The 17,606-nt window shown below is 38.8% G+C and overlaps 1 protein-coding gene across 1 annotated transcript in view; it reads left to right on the plus strand.

The window, feature by feature from the left end:
• Cadm1 (cell adhesion molecule 1) overlaps positions 1–17,606 on the plus strand; it is a 325,600-nt gene that overhangs the window by 97,817 nt on the left and 210,177 nt on the right.

Genomic DNA, 17,606 nt, shown 5'->3' on the forward strand with positions numbered 1-17,606 from the left:
ATTCAGATTTCACCAGTTGTCCCTCTGATTACCTTGTGCTCCTCTGGGCTAGGTGGACACATTGCATTAGATTTGTCATGTTCCACTTACCAATCTGTGATCCTTCCTTATTCTGTCCTTTGTCTTTATCAGCTTGATGTTGTCAAAGACAGCTAGCCAGATGTTCTGAAGGCTGTCCACAACTTGTTTTTTTCTGATGTCTTCTACGTAGGTTTTAAGTAAACATTGTCTGTGCCCTTCTTGGTGCATCATATAAAGAATGTATTCTGCAGTACCCATTTGTCCTATGACTGATGGTGATCCTTTCAGTCTCTTGGCTTCAGTGGTATATTAGTTATGGTTCTCTCAAGAAGTAGAATTGATAAGTTGTGTGTGTGTGTGTGTTTGTGTGTGTGTGTGTTAAAAGAGGATTTATTAGAGTGCCTTATAGGCTTGTGGTCCATGTGGTCCAACAATGGGTGTCTCCTTATGAAAATGCCATAGTTGTTGAGTGTATAAGTCTGAATGTCTCAGCAGTCACATTCGAGTGCTAGAGTCCTTTCTAGATTTCTAGAGAGGGGCTGGCCATAAGTCTACATTGGAATGTTGAAAAGAAGGTACTTATCTTCAGCAGCAGGATAGATTAACTTGCCAGTTAGAGTGAGGGCAAGCAGTAAAAGGCAAAAGCTTCATGTACCTCTTTATGTGTACATGGGGCTCAGATTTAGGGCCGGCCTTCCCATTTCAAATGATGTGATCAAGAAAATCCCTTACAGGATGCCCAGCTGGTTGTGTATTAGTTGATTTCAGTATAGTTAATTTGACAAACCAATACTGGCTGTCACAAGTGTACACCATCTTTCTTTCTCCTCTGCTATGTGAGCATCCATTCTTGGCTGTGGTGGTTGCCAAATGGCTTTCTATTTTCACCTTTCAAAAAAATTTTAATACATCTTAGCTGGGGTACTATTAGTGTTATTGAGGAGTCCATACTTATTGATATACAAATCTGCCTTTACGTGTCTGGTAGGAATGGCCAGGTTTCCTTTAGGGCTTTGAATCTCTGTACCTACTCGAGAACACTGGGCAAGAGGTGCCCTCACTTCAGTCTCACAACTGGACTGCACTGTCAAATGTAGTTTTACAAATTTGCTTTGTGAAAAAAGTCAGTGGGGCTGGAGAGATGGCTCAGAGGTTAAGAGCACTGGCTGTTCATTCAAAGGTCCCCAGTTCAATTCCCAGCAACTACTTGGTGGCTCGTAACCATCTATAATGAGATCTGGTGCCCTCTTGTGGCGGCAGGCAACATGCAGGCAGAATACTGTATAATAATAAAGCTTTACAAATAAAAAAAGTCAGTGTATGATTCTTCTTACAAGTAAATTTTGAGTCTTTGTTAACCATGCTTTAGACTTCTTTTTAATTTTTTCTTCATATTCCTTCTTGTTCGTACCCTTTGTCCATTTTTTTTTTTTTTTTTTTTTTTTTTTTTTTTTTTTTTGGTAGGGGTGTTTTTCAATTAGATTTTTAAGGAGCACTTTGTATGTTAGGCATGTTATCCCTCTGATAAGATACAAACATTTATTTTTGTAAATATGCCATTTTTCTTTAGCGCCTGGCATATTTTTGTGAATTATCATGTAGATGAAGTTATTAATCTTTCCTTGTTGCAAGATCTGTGTTTTCTCATTTTCAGATTGTAGTAGAATCACCCATTTTCTTTCAAGAGTTTTATAGATTGCAGGGAGGTGGGATGGGTTTTATTTCTAAAAGGCTATGTAAAATTAAGACAAAACTAGAGGTTTTGTGTCTCTACACGTGAACGGCCTCCCCCTTTGTCAGCATCCCCTACAGAGCTGTGCATTTGTTACAAAGGGTAAGTCCTCACTGACCCCTAATTATCACTCAATGTTTATGATTTACTTTGGAGTTCATTCTTGTACCTTGTGTGGTTTGCACAAATTTGTAATGTTAGGTTTCACTATTATCAAACCACCAAGTATTTCCACTGTCCTCTGCTATTTCATCCTTCCTGCCACCCCTCTTGCCTACAGCTACACATCTCTTCATTCTCTGCACATATACAAGTTTTATAGAATGATAAATAACTACACAGATATTTTGGATTGTCTTCATTCATTTACAGATACTTGGCTGTTTTCCTTCATTGCTTGGGAGCTCATTTGCTTTTAGAAGAAAGCTGTGGTAAACATCTATGTGGACACAATCTCTAGCTCCTTTGGGTAAATGTGAGCATGACTGCTGGACTGCTGGGTGGAAGCATGTTCAGTTTTACAAGACATTGCCACAGTTGTAACTGTTTCACCTCCCTACTGACAGTTGCTGAGTTCTTGCTGTTTCACACCCTCAGCAACATTTGGTGCGGTCTGTCAGTGTCTTGGGTTTGGACCATTTCTAAAGTTGGGCATTGCTGTCTCATTGTTGTAATTGGCATTTATAGTTCTGATACATAACATGAGTGATGAGAGCAACTTAACGTATTCCCCAGTGGCTTTGGAGGTTTTTCAGACCATTTGTTTAAAATTATTTGTTAAGGTCTTTTCCTTGTTGATACACGGTATGCATGACCAAATTTTCCTGTATGTCTTGTTTAGCTTTTGAGCTTTTGTTAGGTTTTGTTAGGAATAAAGTGTGCATCACTTAATTCAGGCAAGTAAGCCACACTATTGTATTTGTAGTAGTAACTCCATGCTATGGTTTAACCTTAAGAAGTTTTTGTTGTTTTCTTTTTTTTTAATAAATACAATTTCACTGGAGAGATGGCACTTACTGCTTTTGCAGAGGACCTGGGTTCTCCTCCCCGCTCACAACCACATATACCAGTTGCAGGTGATGATGCTACCTTCTGACCTCCTCAGGTCATAGGCACACCTGTGCTGCACTTATTCAGATGCAGATCAGCACTTGCACATGGAAATAAAAATATCCTTTCTCTTTGCCTGTGCCAGAACCTGTGTGTGTGTAAGGCATCTGAAAACCATTTATTGTCAGGTTTCAGGTTTGTTCAACAAATGCTTGTTACTCTTGGAGGCATCTCACTGGCCTGCTAAGGCTTGCCACAGTCTCATCAATCAATCAGTCTCTGTCTCTGTCTCTGTTTCTCTCTCTCTCTCTCTCTCTCTCTCTCTCTCTCTCTCTCTCACACACACACACACACACACCTTTTCTTGCTTAGGTGGTCCTAGTAATTCTTAATTTAATTCATTTATAATTTCAAGTTTGAAAGCTGAAACTAACAGATTTAGTTGGTGAACAAATACTTGGCATTCTCTCTTTAATTTCTAGACTCTTTTTTTGCTATTTAGTATTGATCAATTTTTTGAGTTAATGTCATCTGCTTAAAAAAGACTTTGCGAGGTGCAAGATTTTGTACACATGACACAGGCTTTTTAGAAATTTAAAGGTTGTGTTAGTGGTGGTCTGTACATGTATATATGGACAGGTATGTGTTTTTTTTTTTTTTATTTTTGGTGTGTGTGTTTGCATGCTGTGTATGTAGAGGTCCAGGGTAGACATCCTATGTTGTTTGTCAGTCATTCTCCATGTTTATTTTTGAGACAGGGTCTCTCACTGAACCTGAAGCTCATGGATTCTCATATTCTGGTTACCCAATATGCTTCAGGGATCCTCCTGTCTCTCGCCTCTCCAAGGCTGGCTTGCAGTCATGCTCTGCTCAGCTTAGTTCTTTATGTAGGTTCTTGGGATATGAACTTGGTTCCTACTGATTATGCAGGAGGTACTTGACTGATGGAGCCATCTTTTAAGCCCAGGAATTCAAGGTTCATATGGGGTTCTGAAGCAATTTGAATTATATTGTAGATTCAGAGAATCTTGTCTCCTGTCAGACAGGTGTTCATCATAAGGTCAATGGTTAGACTGTGGAGGACAGTGAACCACAGAACTTACATGAGGAGAGGTGTCTGTGTAATTTTCTGGACAGAGGATTCATCAATTTTTAAAAAATGTTCTTTCATCTCAAAAAGATAAAGGCTGAAGTCAGAAAAGAATGGAATTTAAACACCTAGCAACAGAGAATGCCAAATTGTGAGATATGAAAAAACAGCTGTTTCTCTGCCACTGGGATCAAGGTGTGCTGATTATTAAATGAAGGTGTCTTTTAATGTTTCCAGCAGGTATAAAGCTGCAAGGAGTCACTGTCTACCTTTACAATAATGTTGTTTTCTCTCCTCTTTCTTTTAGGTAAGTGACAGTCTAATGCTTGGTCACCGCAGTGTCGGAACGGATGCATGTTTAAGGCTCCATCCTTGTTTCTGCTGCCACGGTAGTAAGTTGTAGTCTTCATGTGTGTCGTGCTGCTGTGGGCAAGAAACAGCCTTGCAAAAAGAAACTAGGTAATTTCCTACAAGCCATTTTTCTCTTTTCATGGCGAGTTTCACATGTTTTTGTTTGAAGTGTGCTCTCTGATGTGGCTCTGCTGAGATTTTACATAGGAGTAGAGAGGCAGGGCTCTGATCACCAACAATGCCATCTTAAGGGTAGTGCAGAGTGAGCTTGGATTTTGGAGCCAGGTTATTTGGAACTCTGCTCCCCACTGTTTAATTACATGGAAGGTTGGCTGTGGCGTTTTCCCATTTTTAAGTAGGTGCAGAGTTGTCAGCTTTATCCCAGGAAGATTAAATCAGAGACTAATGTGCTTGTCCCCCTGTTCCAGAACACAGGTCTTGTTCCTCCTTTCTTTCCAGCCCTGTCCTTTTATCAAGATGCCAAGTAACAGTGAGGTCTGATGTGGGCAAATGGAGACATCATTTTGACTCTGTGTCTGGTATTTCAAGTGTCTTTGTCTGAGATTCAGAGAATCTTGGAGACCAGGTGCCAAAAGATTTTATAAAGGAATCTGTAGTGGGTTTAAGGAGGCACTTTCAAAGCTGCAAACATCTTGAACTTGCTAGCCACAGTAGAAAAGCCCCCTTCAGGTAGGCTATGTGCTGTTTCACAGGTGGCCTCTGAAGAAGTTCTGAATATCTTTGAACTGTTTGTTGGGAAAAGAATGCATTTGTTTCATCAAAATTGAGATTTACACAAATGAGTGAAGAATGTAAGCTCAGACTGTTGATGTTGTGCAGTTCTTTAAATGATTGTCACATTGTTGTGTTCACAAGTATCTCACAGTCTGTCCTTGTAAACAGATGCTTCACTGGGAAGCAGAAGTATGCAGTGTATGATTTTGAAAGTGGAAGTGAGTTGTGCCTGAGTTGGAAGACACGAGTCTGTAAAAGGCTGGGGAGTCACAGGCACTAGTGTTTTAGCTTGTGTGGTTCAACCCAATGGCAAGGTCCCGAGGAGAGGCTGAGGCCAAGGGAGACCACAGCTCATTGCACTCTTAGAGATTAAAATATCTCCAAATTAGTTCCAGTGAATCATTTCAAATTATTTTAAAAGCCCTTTATATTTTAATCAGAGTCTATTCAAGACCAGTTAATTTGGATAGGATGTTCTAAAATTACTTCCCCCAATGATGTTTTGTGCCATTGCCATAGAATGCGAAAAGCCCATGGGAGAGGGGACTTCGGCATCAGTAAGTACCATGGAGCTGTTGATCTTAGTGGAATGTTTCCTGGTTTAATAGTGGCAACCATTTTATTCTTGCTGCCTGATTTAGCTAAGATAATGAGGAATGCTTTTTGTGAAGAGAGTGGCTGATTCTACAGGAAGCTCAGAGAGTCCAGCAATGTGCTTCTGTCCCCACATATTTAGGGAAGCCTGAGTGATATGACCTGGCTCTTCTGTATGTGAATCTAGTCTCTAGCAGTCTGGTTGCCTCATGATTTTGATCCACCATTTTGTCCATCTTTCCTGCGAGTAGTAATGAAGTCCCTACGTAATAAATGCACAATGCCTTTTTAGCTTCTTTTGCAATCAAGAGAGTACGGTGACCACTTGTTAATTTTAGTGGGAAAAAGTCACGTGCTAAGAGGATCATGTGCTGATTCAAACTTTCCTATTCTGCTCTTCCCCACCAAACTTTCCAATTCTGCTGCCCTCTTCAAAGATGGTGAAACTGAGTCTCTTAAGACAAAAGCCTTCATGGGGCTACATGTTGATTTGGTGGTGGGTCCAAGCCCTTGCCTTCCTGATGGCAGACTTTGTCTTTAGCCCCACTTGGGTTGGGAAGAGGTTTTGTGCTTAGTGTTGGAATTCTTTGTCTCTCTCCATGTCCAGATCCTCCATTGTGGAAAACAGCTTCTTGAAAGCTAATCCAAAGTAGAAGGGCCAGGAATACGCACTATTCCTCCCCCTAATATATTGGCTGAAGAGAGCAGCATCCATTTTAGGATGTTGTATTACTTGCTAGTTACCAGCCTTCTGCAGGAAAAGACTTAGGAAAGATGGACAGGATAGGCTTTTGCATTTCGCTACTGAGGAACAACTGCTAGTCAAGGACATTTGGCAGTTGGTTAGAATCTCATTTTAAAGTAATAACACACTCAGAGTTGTATTCAAACACTGAGATAAATGCATCAACCTAAATTCATGGTTTTGTTTTTTTCCATGTAGCTGCTAATTATTGAACATAACGAGGCTTATTCATAATTTCTTTTCTCTTCCTTGATAGCCATAATCCTGTATTTGTGCTACTGTCATTCCCATGGTAACAGACAAATGTCTGAAGCATAAGATTATTAAATACAGAGCAGTACATTAAAATAATGTGAAGGTTCTGACTTACAGAGAGACTTTCACACAGGGGCAAACTTCAAAAAGAGCATACTTACAGAAAAAGCAATTTACTTGGCCAGTAATGTTTAGTATTCACATTGCTATTATGGAAGAGATTTGTTTGAATTATAGCCTCTTTCTTCCCAGCCCATCATCTCTTCTGGCTTTGCAGCCAAGTCTTAATCTGGTGTTTATGATGTCAGCCAGTTGCCAGGGGAGTTATTCTGTCACAGATGTATTGTGACTTCACTGCACGATAGAGGCAGAAGAGAATGGAGGATGGAAGAGAACTGCCAAGTTAATCTTGGGTGGATCTCAGACTAGTGTTTTCTTTAGAAAATGCTTAGCTAAGTGATGCTTCTTTAAAGGTTGGCCCTTCACAAATGTTGAAATCACCCAAAAGCGACAAAAGCCAGTACTAAGGAAAATGTGTTTCATAGCTGGACCTTAAGTCTGGAAAAGTGGTCATCTTTTGTTTAATCCTATGCTACAGTAAAGAAGCACATCCATTTATGTGGCACATAAATTGATAGAGCATTTCAATTGATAGAGCTGTGCTTTTCCTGCAGGGAGACTTGCTGAGTCTTAATCTAATATGATTACATATGCCAGGACATGCTCCCTGCCTTCTACCCTTTGCCTAGACCACCATGCTTAGTAGCCACATCCACACTGTTCACCCATGGATGTGGAAGCTCTGCCAAACCCAGAGGTGCCTTTGCATCCCAGTTTTGTAATGCTCATCAGCACATTTCCATTATGGTCTCTCAGGGACTCCTCCATCATCTGGCATCCGGGACATTCTCCCATTTGGATGGCATAAAAATAATCTGACTCTTCTGAAGGATGAAAGATCTCTGCAGATTTAAGCTAAGTGCACAGGTGGTGATGTGCACACTATGAACACTTTGACTGTCATACTCTATACAGATGGGGTGCACATATCAGAAGTGGTTTTCACAATCATATAAGTGTAGAAAGAACTTGAGGGGCAAGAAAATGCTGTGTGGTGAGGAAGATATTTGGGCTGTGCTTAAATAGTACTTGTGATTAGAAAAGCAACTACATCTACTCTTTATATTAAAGTTGAAATTAGAGGGTCTAGGAAGTTTTCTTTTATCATCCCATTTTTCCATCATTGAACTCAATACTTTAATGACCTTTGCTCTGTTCACTTTTCAAGACTTAAGATCCAGCTATGGAAACACATTTTTCTCAGTGTTGGCTTTTGTCCCTTTGTGTCATTTTAACATTTATGAAGGACCAACTTTTCGAGAAGTATCACTTAGCTAAACATTTTCTTAAGAGGACAGAGGGTAAAGGGAACACTACTGTGCACTGCGGTAGTGAAGGCTAAGCAAATTGACGTTCTTCAAACATCTCTTTCTAGTTGCTGCCAATTTTTCACCTTGGAGCCTGCATAAGCTTGTTTTGTGTTTGTCATAAGACACCCTTCTCTTCTGTCTGTCTCCCAAATCAGCATCCTTCTTAAAGAAGTACATGTCAGCACACTGTGCCATGTACCTTTATAATGATCTTTTCAGCATTTTGTTGAGCAAGCGTCAGAAACTGAACAGAGTGTGTGTGGAAATTACTTTATATACAGAAAGGAAAGATGTATGCATTGGGTTGGTGATTATTTACTTTGGTCCTTCTTTTAATTTTCAGAACTCACATTTATGGGAAGCCTCCAACATGAGGGAATTTTTGGGGAGAGGGTGGTTCGAAAAAAAGCAGCAATTTTTGATTGTATTCTGAAGTTGTTATCTCATAATTTTGGGGGGTGCTTTGTCTGGGGTTTGGATTTTTAAATAGTCTTCAGATAAGTATGTAGATTAGCTTGTCCTGCTGCAGGTTTTTATGTTGTCATGCCTGAACTCAGGGCATATGAACAATTGTCGGTGCCTTGGAGTTTATTCATCTGCTTTGACCCTTCCTCCTTCATGGGGAATCTTTTCAGAACTCCTGTTTCCTATGTCTTGAGTTTACACTATGAAAATAAGCAAATGATTCTGACATAGCACTTTGTTCTCTCTCTCTCTCTCTCTTAATACAGGACAATGAGCATTGATTCTGATTTATTCCCCTGCTTTTGTCTTATTAAAAAGTATCTTTAAAATTTTAGAAGACTTTGAATTAAGGCTGTGAAACAAAACACAAATGCCTAGGCATGAAACAATAACAGACCCCACAGGCTGTTAGGGAAAAGCATGGGATTCTGTGCTAGCACTCGAAACTGAACATTTCTGACATTGGGTTCTATGCCACACAACCTTTCTGCAGTGTGCTCAGCCTGCATGCAAATTGTTTTCCTTAAGCTCTTTATAAATGATGTGATAACATTAAAAGGATAGTTTAATCATGTTTTGTTTTTCAATGTGTAACGCTAGAGGAGATGAGAAAAAGTAGATTTCTTCATCTCATAAAACCAAGTCCTTTGCAATAAAGTTCTGACTAAAACTTAGCTTAGCGGTTTTTCATTTATCCTGGTTATTACTTTTCACGTGTCTCATGGTTCTTGTAAACACAATTTTCCCTCTGGAGCTAGATACAAAGCAAAGGTTATAAAGTGAAGGGTTGGGCTCTGAGTGTCTTGCTTCTGATGCTTAGCCTTAAGAAATATATTTGAGCTTAAAAGAAAAGTAATATGTTTGCTTGAATTTTCTTACTTTGGTTTCACATTCTCTTCTACCATATCTACAGCTAACCCTGAAAACTTGATTTCGACAGAGATCTGAGGTAATTCCAAAAAGCAGCAACGTCAGAGGACAGCGCCTTGTAGTCTCCAAAGAGCATGTGCAGATGTTAAGTGTGTCAGGAGCGCTACCGTAGTCCTACAGTGTTTGCATTTGATTGGGGCCCTCTGAAGGACTGCTGTGTGGAGAAGAGCCTGAGCTTGGTGGCGTGTTCTTCTCTTTCCACAAAGTTTTGTTTTCCTGTTCCCTCCCTCTCTCCTTTCCTCACTCCTTCCCTGTCAGTTTAGTCTTTGCCTCATGGATGATTTATCACTGGAATTGGTGACTCTATTGCTGGTTGATTTATTGAAAAGTCCACTAATTATCACTCATTTCTAGTTTGTATTCAAAGAAAAGACAATGCTAATAGTATATATGCTTTGGATTGTTTCAGTTTTCTTTATGTTTATGTGTATACAGGTGTATAGAGGCCAGAATCTGGTGTCCTTCCTCAGGAATGCTACTATATTTTTGAGACATGATATCTTCATTGACCTGGAGAGCTAGGTTGACTGGCCAGTGAGGCCCCAAGGAACTGCTCTTCTCTGTTTCCCTAGCTCTGGGGTTGCAGGCCCATGCCACTCTGCTTGGCTTTTTATGTAGGTCCTGGGGATTGAACTTGGGACATTGCGATTGCTAGAGACAGTTTCTGCACTGAGCCAGTGCACACCCTGCTTTCAGTTTCATTCCTGTTTCATGGATGTATTGGTAAGGAACTAAAACTAATAAAATTCCTTGCCTGCAGATTTCCTGTCAGATTATATATTGAATTAGAAAAGAATATCTTAAAATTTGATTCTTAGTAATTGTGATTCTGGATCCCAAAAAGCTATTTAGAACTGTGTTTTACTTCCTGTTAGTTTTAATTTAAGGGGAATTGAATGTTCTGTTTCTTAGAACATGTCTTTTTTTTCAGATACTACTAACGTTTGCCCTTTCGCATATATTTTTTTAAATATTTTATTCCTTTTCTTGCTAATGACAACCTTAAGAGTATATTTTATCCTAAATATTTTATGAAATATAGTTTTTTTCTGGTCATAAAAATAAACATTTTACTTTAATAAAAAAATCCATAAAAATAGTTTAGAGTATAAAATTCACCTATAATCTATTTACTTGGAGATATGCATGCATACATATACATACATATATGTATGTATGAATATGTGCATATATGTATTTTGAGACTGCCTCATGTAGCCAAGGCTTTCCTTTAAATTTTGATGTAGGCAAGAATGTTCTTGAATTCCTTTTCTCTTTAAAAAAGAAAAACAAGAACAAACAGAAAATGGATGCCACTATGTAGTCCTGGATTTCTTGGAACTTGATATATAGAGCAAGCTGGTCCAGAGCTCTTGTTATCTCTGTCTCAGTACTAGTGCTGAGACTGAAGGGTACACCTCTAGGTTTGGAGACTTTGAACTCTTGTTTGCCCTGTGCCTCTGTCTTCAGACTTGTATGACAGGAACATTTCTGCTTTCTATACATTGACTGAGATCACATTTCACTTTTGATTATTACATTGTACTGTTCCATCTCTGCAGTAATGCTCTAGGCTTATGTCTGAAAGGTATATAATTAGTTTCCTGATGTGTATTCATTGGTTGTATTACTTCTTTATTTTTAAACCTGTAGATCTTCCCCCTGAATTTTGTTCCTGTAAAGAATGCTTTGATGAATGTCTTTGTCTTTGATCTTTGTCTATAATTCAAGTATTTTGTTAGAGTAAGTTTTCACTATTCAAATATCTGGGTTAGAAATAATGACATTATTTCTCTCTGGGTTCCTATTTGGTACCAAATGGCTTTGTCTAAAATGTTTCATGTCTATTTTATGTCAAGATTTCCGGTAGTTAGGCTGGCTGCCAACTCACTCTGTAGATACAGATGACCTTGAACTCCCGATTCTTCTACCTTCACCTTCATGGTGCAGTCTAAGATGGTTATTTTAATTTTATTTCTGGCTAGGATTGGGATTGGTTTTTCTCTGCCGTTGCTCTATTTGGAAATTTTCATTTTTTAAAAAGTGTATGATAAGTATACAAGGGAAAATATAATTTTATTTTGTGTTTTTTTATTAATTGTATTATTGAAGTTATTTTCCTTAAATATTTATTAATCATTTGCTCTTTAATGTCTGCTTAGGTCCTGTACTCATCTTTGAATCAGTTTAAGAATTTTCTGTGTGTGCATATGTGTGTGTGTTCATGTACTGTAAGTAGGCTTTTGATAGTGAAGATAATAGTTTATTTGGTTTATTATGATTTTTAAAAATTCTATGCCTAAGTTTTGCCTTTCCTGCTTCAATTAGAAGGGCTTTGAGAAATCTTTAGCTTAGTGAATGGTCTGTTGATTTAATAAACATTTGTTGAGTATTATGTGGCTGGCATTGAGGTATGTTTACAAACTCTTCCTTGTGAAGAGAACTTTTGTGGTTGAGAGGAGGTAAGGAATGAACAAATCACATAATAGATCAAGCTAAACATTATTTTATGAGTGATAAGAACTGTGGGAAAATAAAATCAGGATAAGAGGGACTGGGCACACTAGGGGGGAAAGTGTATAGTCAAGATTGGTCATGATGAGGCTGACATTAGACAGTTTGATTGTTTTTGGTAGTGTAGAAATATTTGCTCCTCTGGTAGTCTCACTCTGAGCTAGTTATGTCTCTTGATTTTTAACAGTCAGTGAGATCTTGTTCTGTGCTTCATGGGTTATCTCTTTGTAGAAGAGCCAACACCTAGACACCTGATTACCTTGCTGCAGGCCTTCCTAGAAGTCTTACTGTCTGGTGCTCACTGTACCTGTCTTTCACCTGACTTCCCCAGCTGCTAGGCCAGCGGCTTCTGGATGTGTGGGTCAGGAGGTGCATGGCTGTAATGCAAGTTGTGCATATTGGAGTTAAGTGTGGAGAGGTGAAAGGTGAAACAGAAATGAGGCGATCTCATTCCTTGTCAAAATTTCTGTATCTGCCTTGCACAAAGTCCTAGTGACAGTGCTTCTGGAGAAAACAAGAGTAGTGATAGGGAGTTTTAATTTTCTGTTATTGGATTGCAAACATCTGGATACCCATCCCTTTCCCTTTTACCTTTTTCCTCCTTTTGTTTCTTCCATCACCTGCTTCATTTTAGAAGTTGGTAATGTCAGTGGCTGATGTTTCTTCTCTGGCATAACCATTGCAGTTGGTTTACTGTGTTGTGTTCCAAGGTCATTCATGTTTCAGAATGGAGCTGAGTTGCTTTGCCATTCATCAAGTCTGAAAGACCACTGTAACCATTTTGCTGATAAAGAGTGTGAATACACAGAAGAAACAGCAGTAAACTACACAGCCTGAGAGTTGCATTGCCTTCAAAAGGAACACGGGTTCATAGAGAAGTTTTGTTCATTCATATTGATGAATTTTTTAAATTGTATGTCTAATTGTACTCATTTTTTTCATAGGCATAATACAGACAGGTTGTAAGATTTTTGAGATACTAATGCACAGTGGTTTCCTTTACAAGTTTGGAGACAATTGTTGATTCATAAAACCTGACAGGAACTTTGGGTAATTGTGAATTGTATGACTGTTCTATGCATTTCTGTTGCTTTGCTATCGGCAGTCATTAAATGGATTCAATTTGAAATCTGAATGAGAAATTAGTATATTCTTATGAATGTGCCTCACATAAATTTTAAATGAAGCGTTTGGCTTTTTCGTCCAAATCAAGTTGGCAGAAGAATTTTAATTATTTCATTGGCTGAGTTTATGAGATTCAGTTGAAGTTGAAGATTACTCAAATGAGAGTACATTAAGAAATAAATACAATTAAGTGCTTGCAGAGGTGTGTGTCTTCAACAGGAACTGAACTTTAATAATTATTTAATCTACAAACTTCCTCTTTTGTTTTGTCATGCATGGCGCCTGGCCCTTTTGGCAGTGACAGTGGGAGCCTCTGTTTCAGATTTCCTTTTTGTTAACCAAACATTTACATCTGGCCATTGTCACCTACTTAAATTAATGATTCCTCTCACCATTCTCCCTCTGTCTCTCCTTTGGATACCGACTTCTTTCTCTTTTGACCCCTGCTTTCTCCTCTCAGTGAATGTCACAGTGAACTCTCTATGGAGACAGGCTTTCTGGGCTTCTTTTAGTATGACAGGGTTGCACAGGTCGACCTGAGCAGCCCCACGTCTCCCAGCTGGGGCTGATTGAAGAATTTCAGTCTGAATGTCTGCTCTGGAACATCTGAGCAGGAGTGGGCAGAATGTCATAAGGAATGCCTTGAGAGCTTTCTTGTAAGCACCCCGCTGTTCTTTCCCCCTCCTGTGAGGTAGGAACAAGGAGCTTCCTGTTGTCCTCAGATAGCTTAGATTTCAAGAGCCCCAGAACAGGCATGGCTGAAGTGTGATAGCAGTGCCTTCTGGCCAGGACAGGGATGTGGCACCCATGAATTCTTAACAGTATGGTTAGAACTGCAAAGGCTACACCAGATGATACGCTAACAAGGATTTCATAAGGAAATTTCATAAGGTCCCATCCCTAGGTTAAGAGTTCCAAGCAATCTGTGGTTGCTGAAATGGGGGAGAACTAGTTTTGATTTTTTTTGTTTGTTTATTTTGTTTTTTTTTAGGAGATCTCCTCAGTCCTAAGTGGTTAGTGCCAAACACATGGAAAAAAGGGAAGCACTAGTTAGACTCGGAAGATGTGTATGGGGTGGGGTGTAAAATATAACAAACTAATTATAGAAGAAGAAAGGGAGTGGTTGGGGGACATGGAAGGAGTTGGAGTTGGAAGAGGAAGGATAGATGCAAATGAGGTGTATTTTCCTGAAATTCTTCAGTAAATAAAAAAATACAGCACAAGAATGAGGAGGAAGAAAGGACTGGGCTTAAGAATGTAGAGTCCACATCTTGAATGACCACTGAGGATAGTGTGGCTTTTTTTCTGTGCTTTGTTTCCCTTCGTTGGGATGACAAGTAGCTCAGAGTACTCAGCTGGACAGTCACAGCACGTTTGTTTATGTAGCGAAGAGGAGCTTCTTCCTATTTATTTTGCATTGGTATTTTAGGAAGGAACTTGATTTTCTTTTTTTTTTTTTGAAATTACGGCATTATATGTTTAGAATATAGAAAGAAAGGGAAGTGCTCAAATCCATCTCCTGAGGGGGATGCCCGGTGTTATTTCCTTGAATTTCTTTCTAGACTGCTCTGCTATTAATCATGATTATATTGCATATGTCACACACCCTTTGCCATAATACCATTGTTTGCACTTTGACTGTGTGCTCTGTCTCTAATTGTGATCAGTTTTTCTAAACACATCCAAAGACTGCTTGTTGTTTTGTTGAATCTGTAGACTAGAATCAAGGTCACCATTCCCCTCGTTGAAAATACTTGAGCTTTCATACTTTTTGTTCTTACCAAAGGTAGTGTGTCCGACATCATTGCATATATTTGCTACACATATGTGACGGTCACAGAAACAGGGCTGAGATTAGCAATGCTGCAGATGTTGGTCCAAGGTCTCGAGGCCACGTGGGAGGTGAGTTTAAACACAAAACAAAGCCTTGTTTTTGAAGCAGTGTTTTCAACTTAGGGGAAGTTGCAGCAGTAGTGCCAAGAGTGTCTTATCCCACTGACAGTGGCTCACTGCTCACAGACATGTCTCTCCATTGCTTTGTCCTTCACACAGCCTCTCCCTCCCACTCTTCCTATTTCTCTTTTACTGTTCACTTCCTAACCCCTGAACCATTTGAGAATAAGTTGCCCACAACAGGCCTCTTTGCCTCCAAATACTTCAAAGTTTATTTCCAAAGAGCAACATTTCCTCCTATAATTGCAGTGCAATTATTAACTCTAGGCACTTTAACATAGAAGTGATGGATTTTTCTCATCTTCTATCCATACATCAGCTTGGCCACGTGACCTAATGATGTCCTGTACAGCCTAAGATCTAATCTGGAAGAACATGCTGAATCTGGTTGTTTGTCTTTGTAGTTTACTTTAGTGGAGAACAGTTGTTTGAGTTTGTTTATCATATATGATTTTGCCTTAAGAAATAGAACCAATACCTCTTGCCTTTCTGCAGAAAGTCTTCATTTGGGTTTATCTGGTGTTTCAGTGTGAACAGATCAAGTCTGTATTCCCAGTCATAGTGATGGGGTATCTTATATGATGCCATGTATCTTATGTGGGGTATCTTCCTGAAAGTCTTGTGCTAGAGGGATGAGTGTCCTTGTGCATTGTGTTGGTAACATTAATTTTATGTAAATAGCCAAGGCATCATCTGATTTTCTCACTGTGTGCTGCCTATTTTCTCATAACTGGTGAGTGAACACATGGATTTCTATCATCCCATTAAAAAAATGTCTCTTTAGATTTATCAATGATCTTGCTTGAACTTGTCTTTTTTGCAATGGTTTTGCAGCTACAGTACCCATCAGCATTGACTAGTCAAGAACGACCAGTTTTTAGTACTGACATAGAGGTGACACACACTCACCTTTTTACTTTTCTTTTTCTGAGACAGTGTTTCACTATATAGCCTTCTAAAGTGGGAATATAAGCATGTGCCACCACATGCCAGTAGACCCCACTTTTAATAATTTGTATTTAACACTGCTGAAATTATTTGGGTAGTTAGATTTCTCTAGACTAAATCAGTAGGAACTCTTTCAGCTTTGTGTGTGTGTGTGTGTGTGTGTGTGTGTGTGTGTTTGTGTGACATTTTGAACAGCTCCTGCCTTTTTTGGAAGTATAACTTTCTTTTTTTAAATGCTATGAAATGTTTTAGGTTCATTTTGTTCCCTGTCTATCGTTTTGCAATTTAACATTCTCTGAATTCTGGTTTCTTTCTTCCTTTCTTTTTCCTTTTTTTCCATTTATTTATTTATTGATTGATTTTTTTGATACAGGGTTTCTCTGTGCAGCCTTGGCTGTCCTGGACTCTCTTGTAGACCAGTCTGTCTGTTTTTTGTTTTTTTTTTTTTTGAAAGGAAAATAGTATTAGAAACCATTATTGTTACTAACTGGGGGTTCCTGTGTAAGTTTTTTTAAGAGTCAGAAAAAATAATGTGTACATACACACACAAGCACACAGCTTAGGAATCATAAATCCACAGTAGTACTTTCAGTCTAGACTATTTCTTCAGGTTTTTAAAGAAAAATTTTCAGGTTTTTTTTTTTTTCTCTCACTGTTTTTAGTTATGTATATATGTATGTCTACGTATGAGGATATGCCTGTCAATGCAGGTGCCCTCGCAGTTTAGAAGAGGGCGTTGAATCCTCTGGAGCTAGATTTTCAGGCTTTCGTGAGCTGCCAGATGTGGGTGCTAGGACCTCAACCTGGGTCCTCTGCAGTGTTCTTACCTACTGAGCCACTTCTCCAGCCCTCTGTGGGATGTCCTTATATCCACTCTCCCTTCCTCAAGTGAAATCCCCAGCTCCTTACACATTTACTCAGCCTTTCATTACATCCAGTGATAGGCTCAGTTCTTTTACTCATGCCACAGCAGAAAGCCAGCATTTTAAAGCCTTGGGTATATTTGCTATGCTCTTTCCTTAAATGAGAATGTGGAATAAACTGCTGAAATCTTAACTTCTGTTCTTTCTCTTTCTTATCCCTAGTGGCTAGTTATTAATTTAAAACACATTTGTGTTCATTTACTTAGTCTTGTTTTCAATTTTAGGTTGTTATTTTTTCCCAATTCTGATGTATTAGTTTTGTTTTTTAATATGTAGAGGAGTCACATGTTTTTCCAGGTCCATATTAATATGATGAAAATGTGAAGGGACCATTTTAGATGGAAAACACATCACTACTGAGAGTTGATCATCTGTTAAAGGGGATGGCTCATCCTCAGAGTTAAAATCACCTCCCTTTGTTCTACTACAGTTTTCTCTTTTCTTTTCTTCTCTCCTTCCCCTTTCTTTCCTCAGTGTACGGATCTGAAAGGCAACATTTGATTATTGCAGTTAGCCTTAGATTTTTGTCTCTGGATTTCATTATTTCCTATCCCTGTGGTTTAACTTTGCAAACATCTTTGAATGATGGACATATTAAGTATGTGCTCTTTTCAGGAAACAAGGCCGTGGTGGTATCTTTTTAAATCTAAAGCATAGAACAACATATTTCATATAAAAAAGGCAAGCTAAAAAACAAAAAAGAAAGAAAGAAAGAAAGAAAGAAAGAAAGAAAGAAAGAAAGAAA

Source organism: Psammomys obesus, unplaced genomic scaffold, assembly GCF_907164565.1.
Source record: "Psammomys obesus unplaced genomic scaffold, mPsaObe1.curated_primary_1811, whole genome shotgun sequence".
NCBI lineage: Eukaryota > Metazoa > Chordata > Mammalia > Rodentia > Muridae > Psammomys > Psammomys obesus.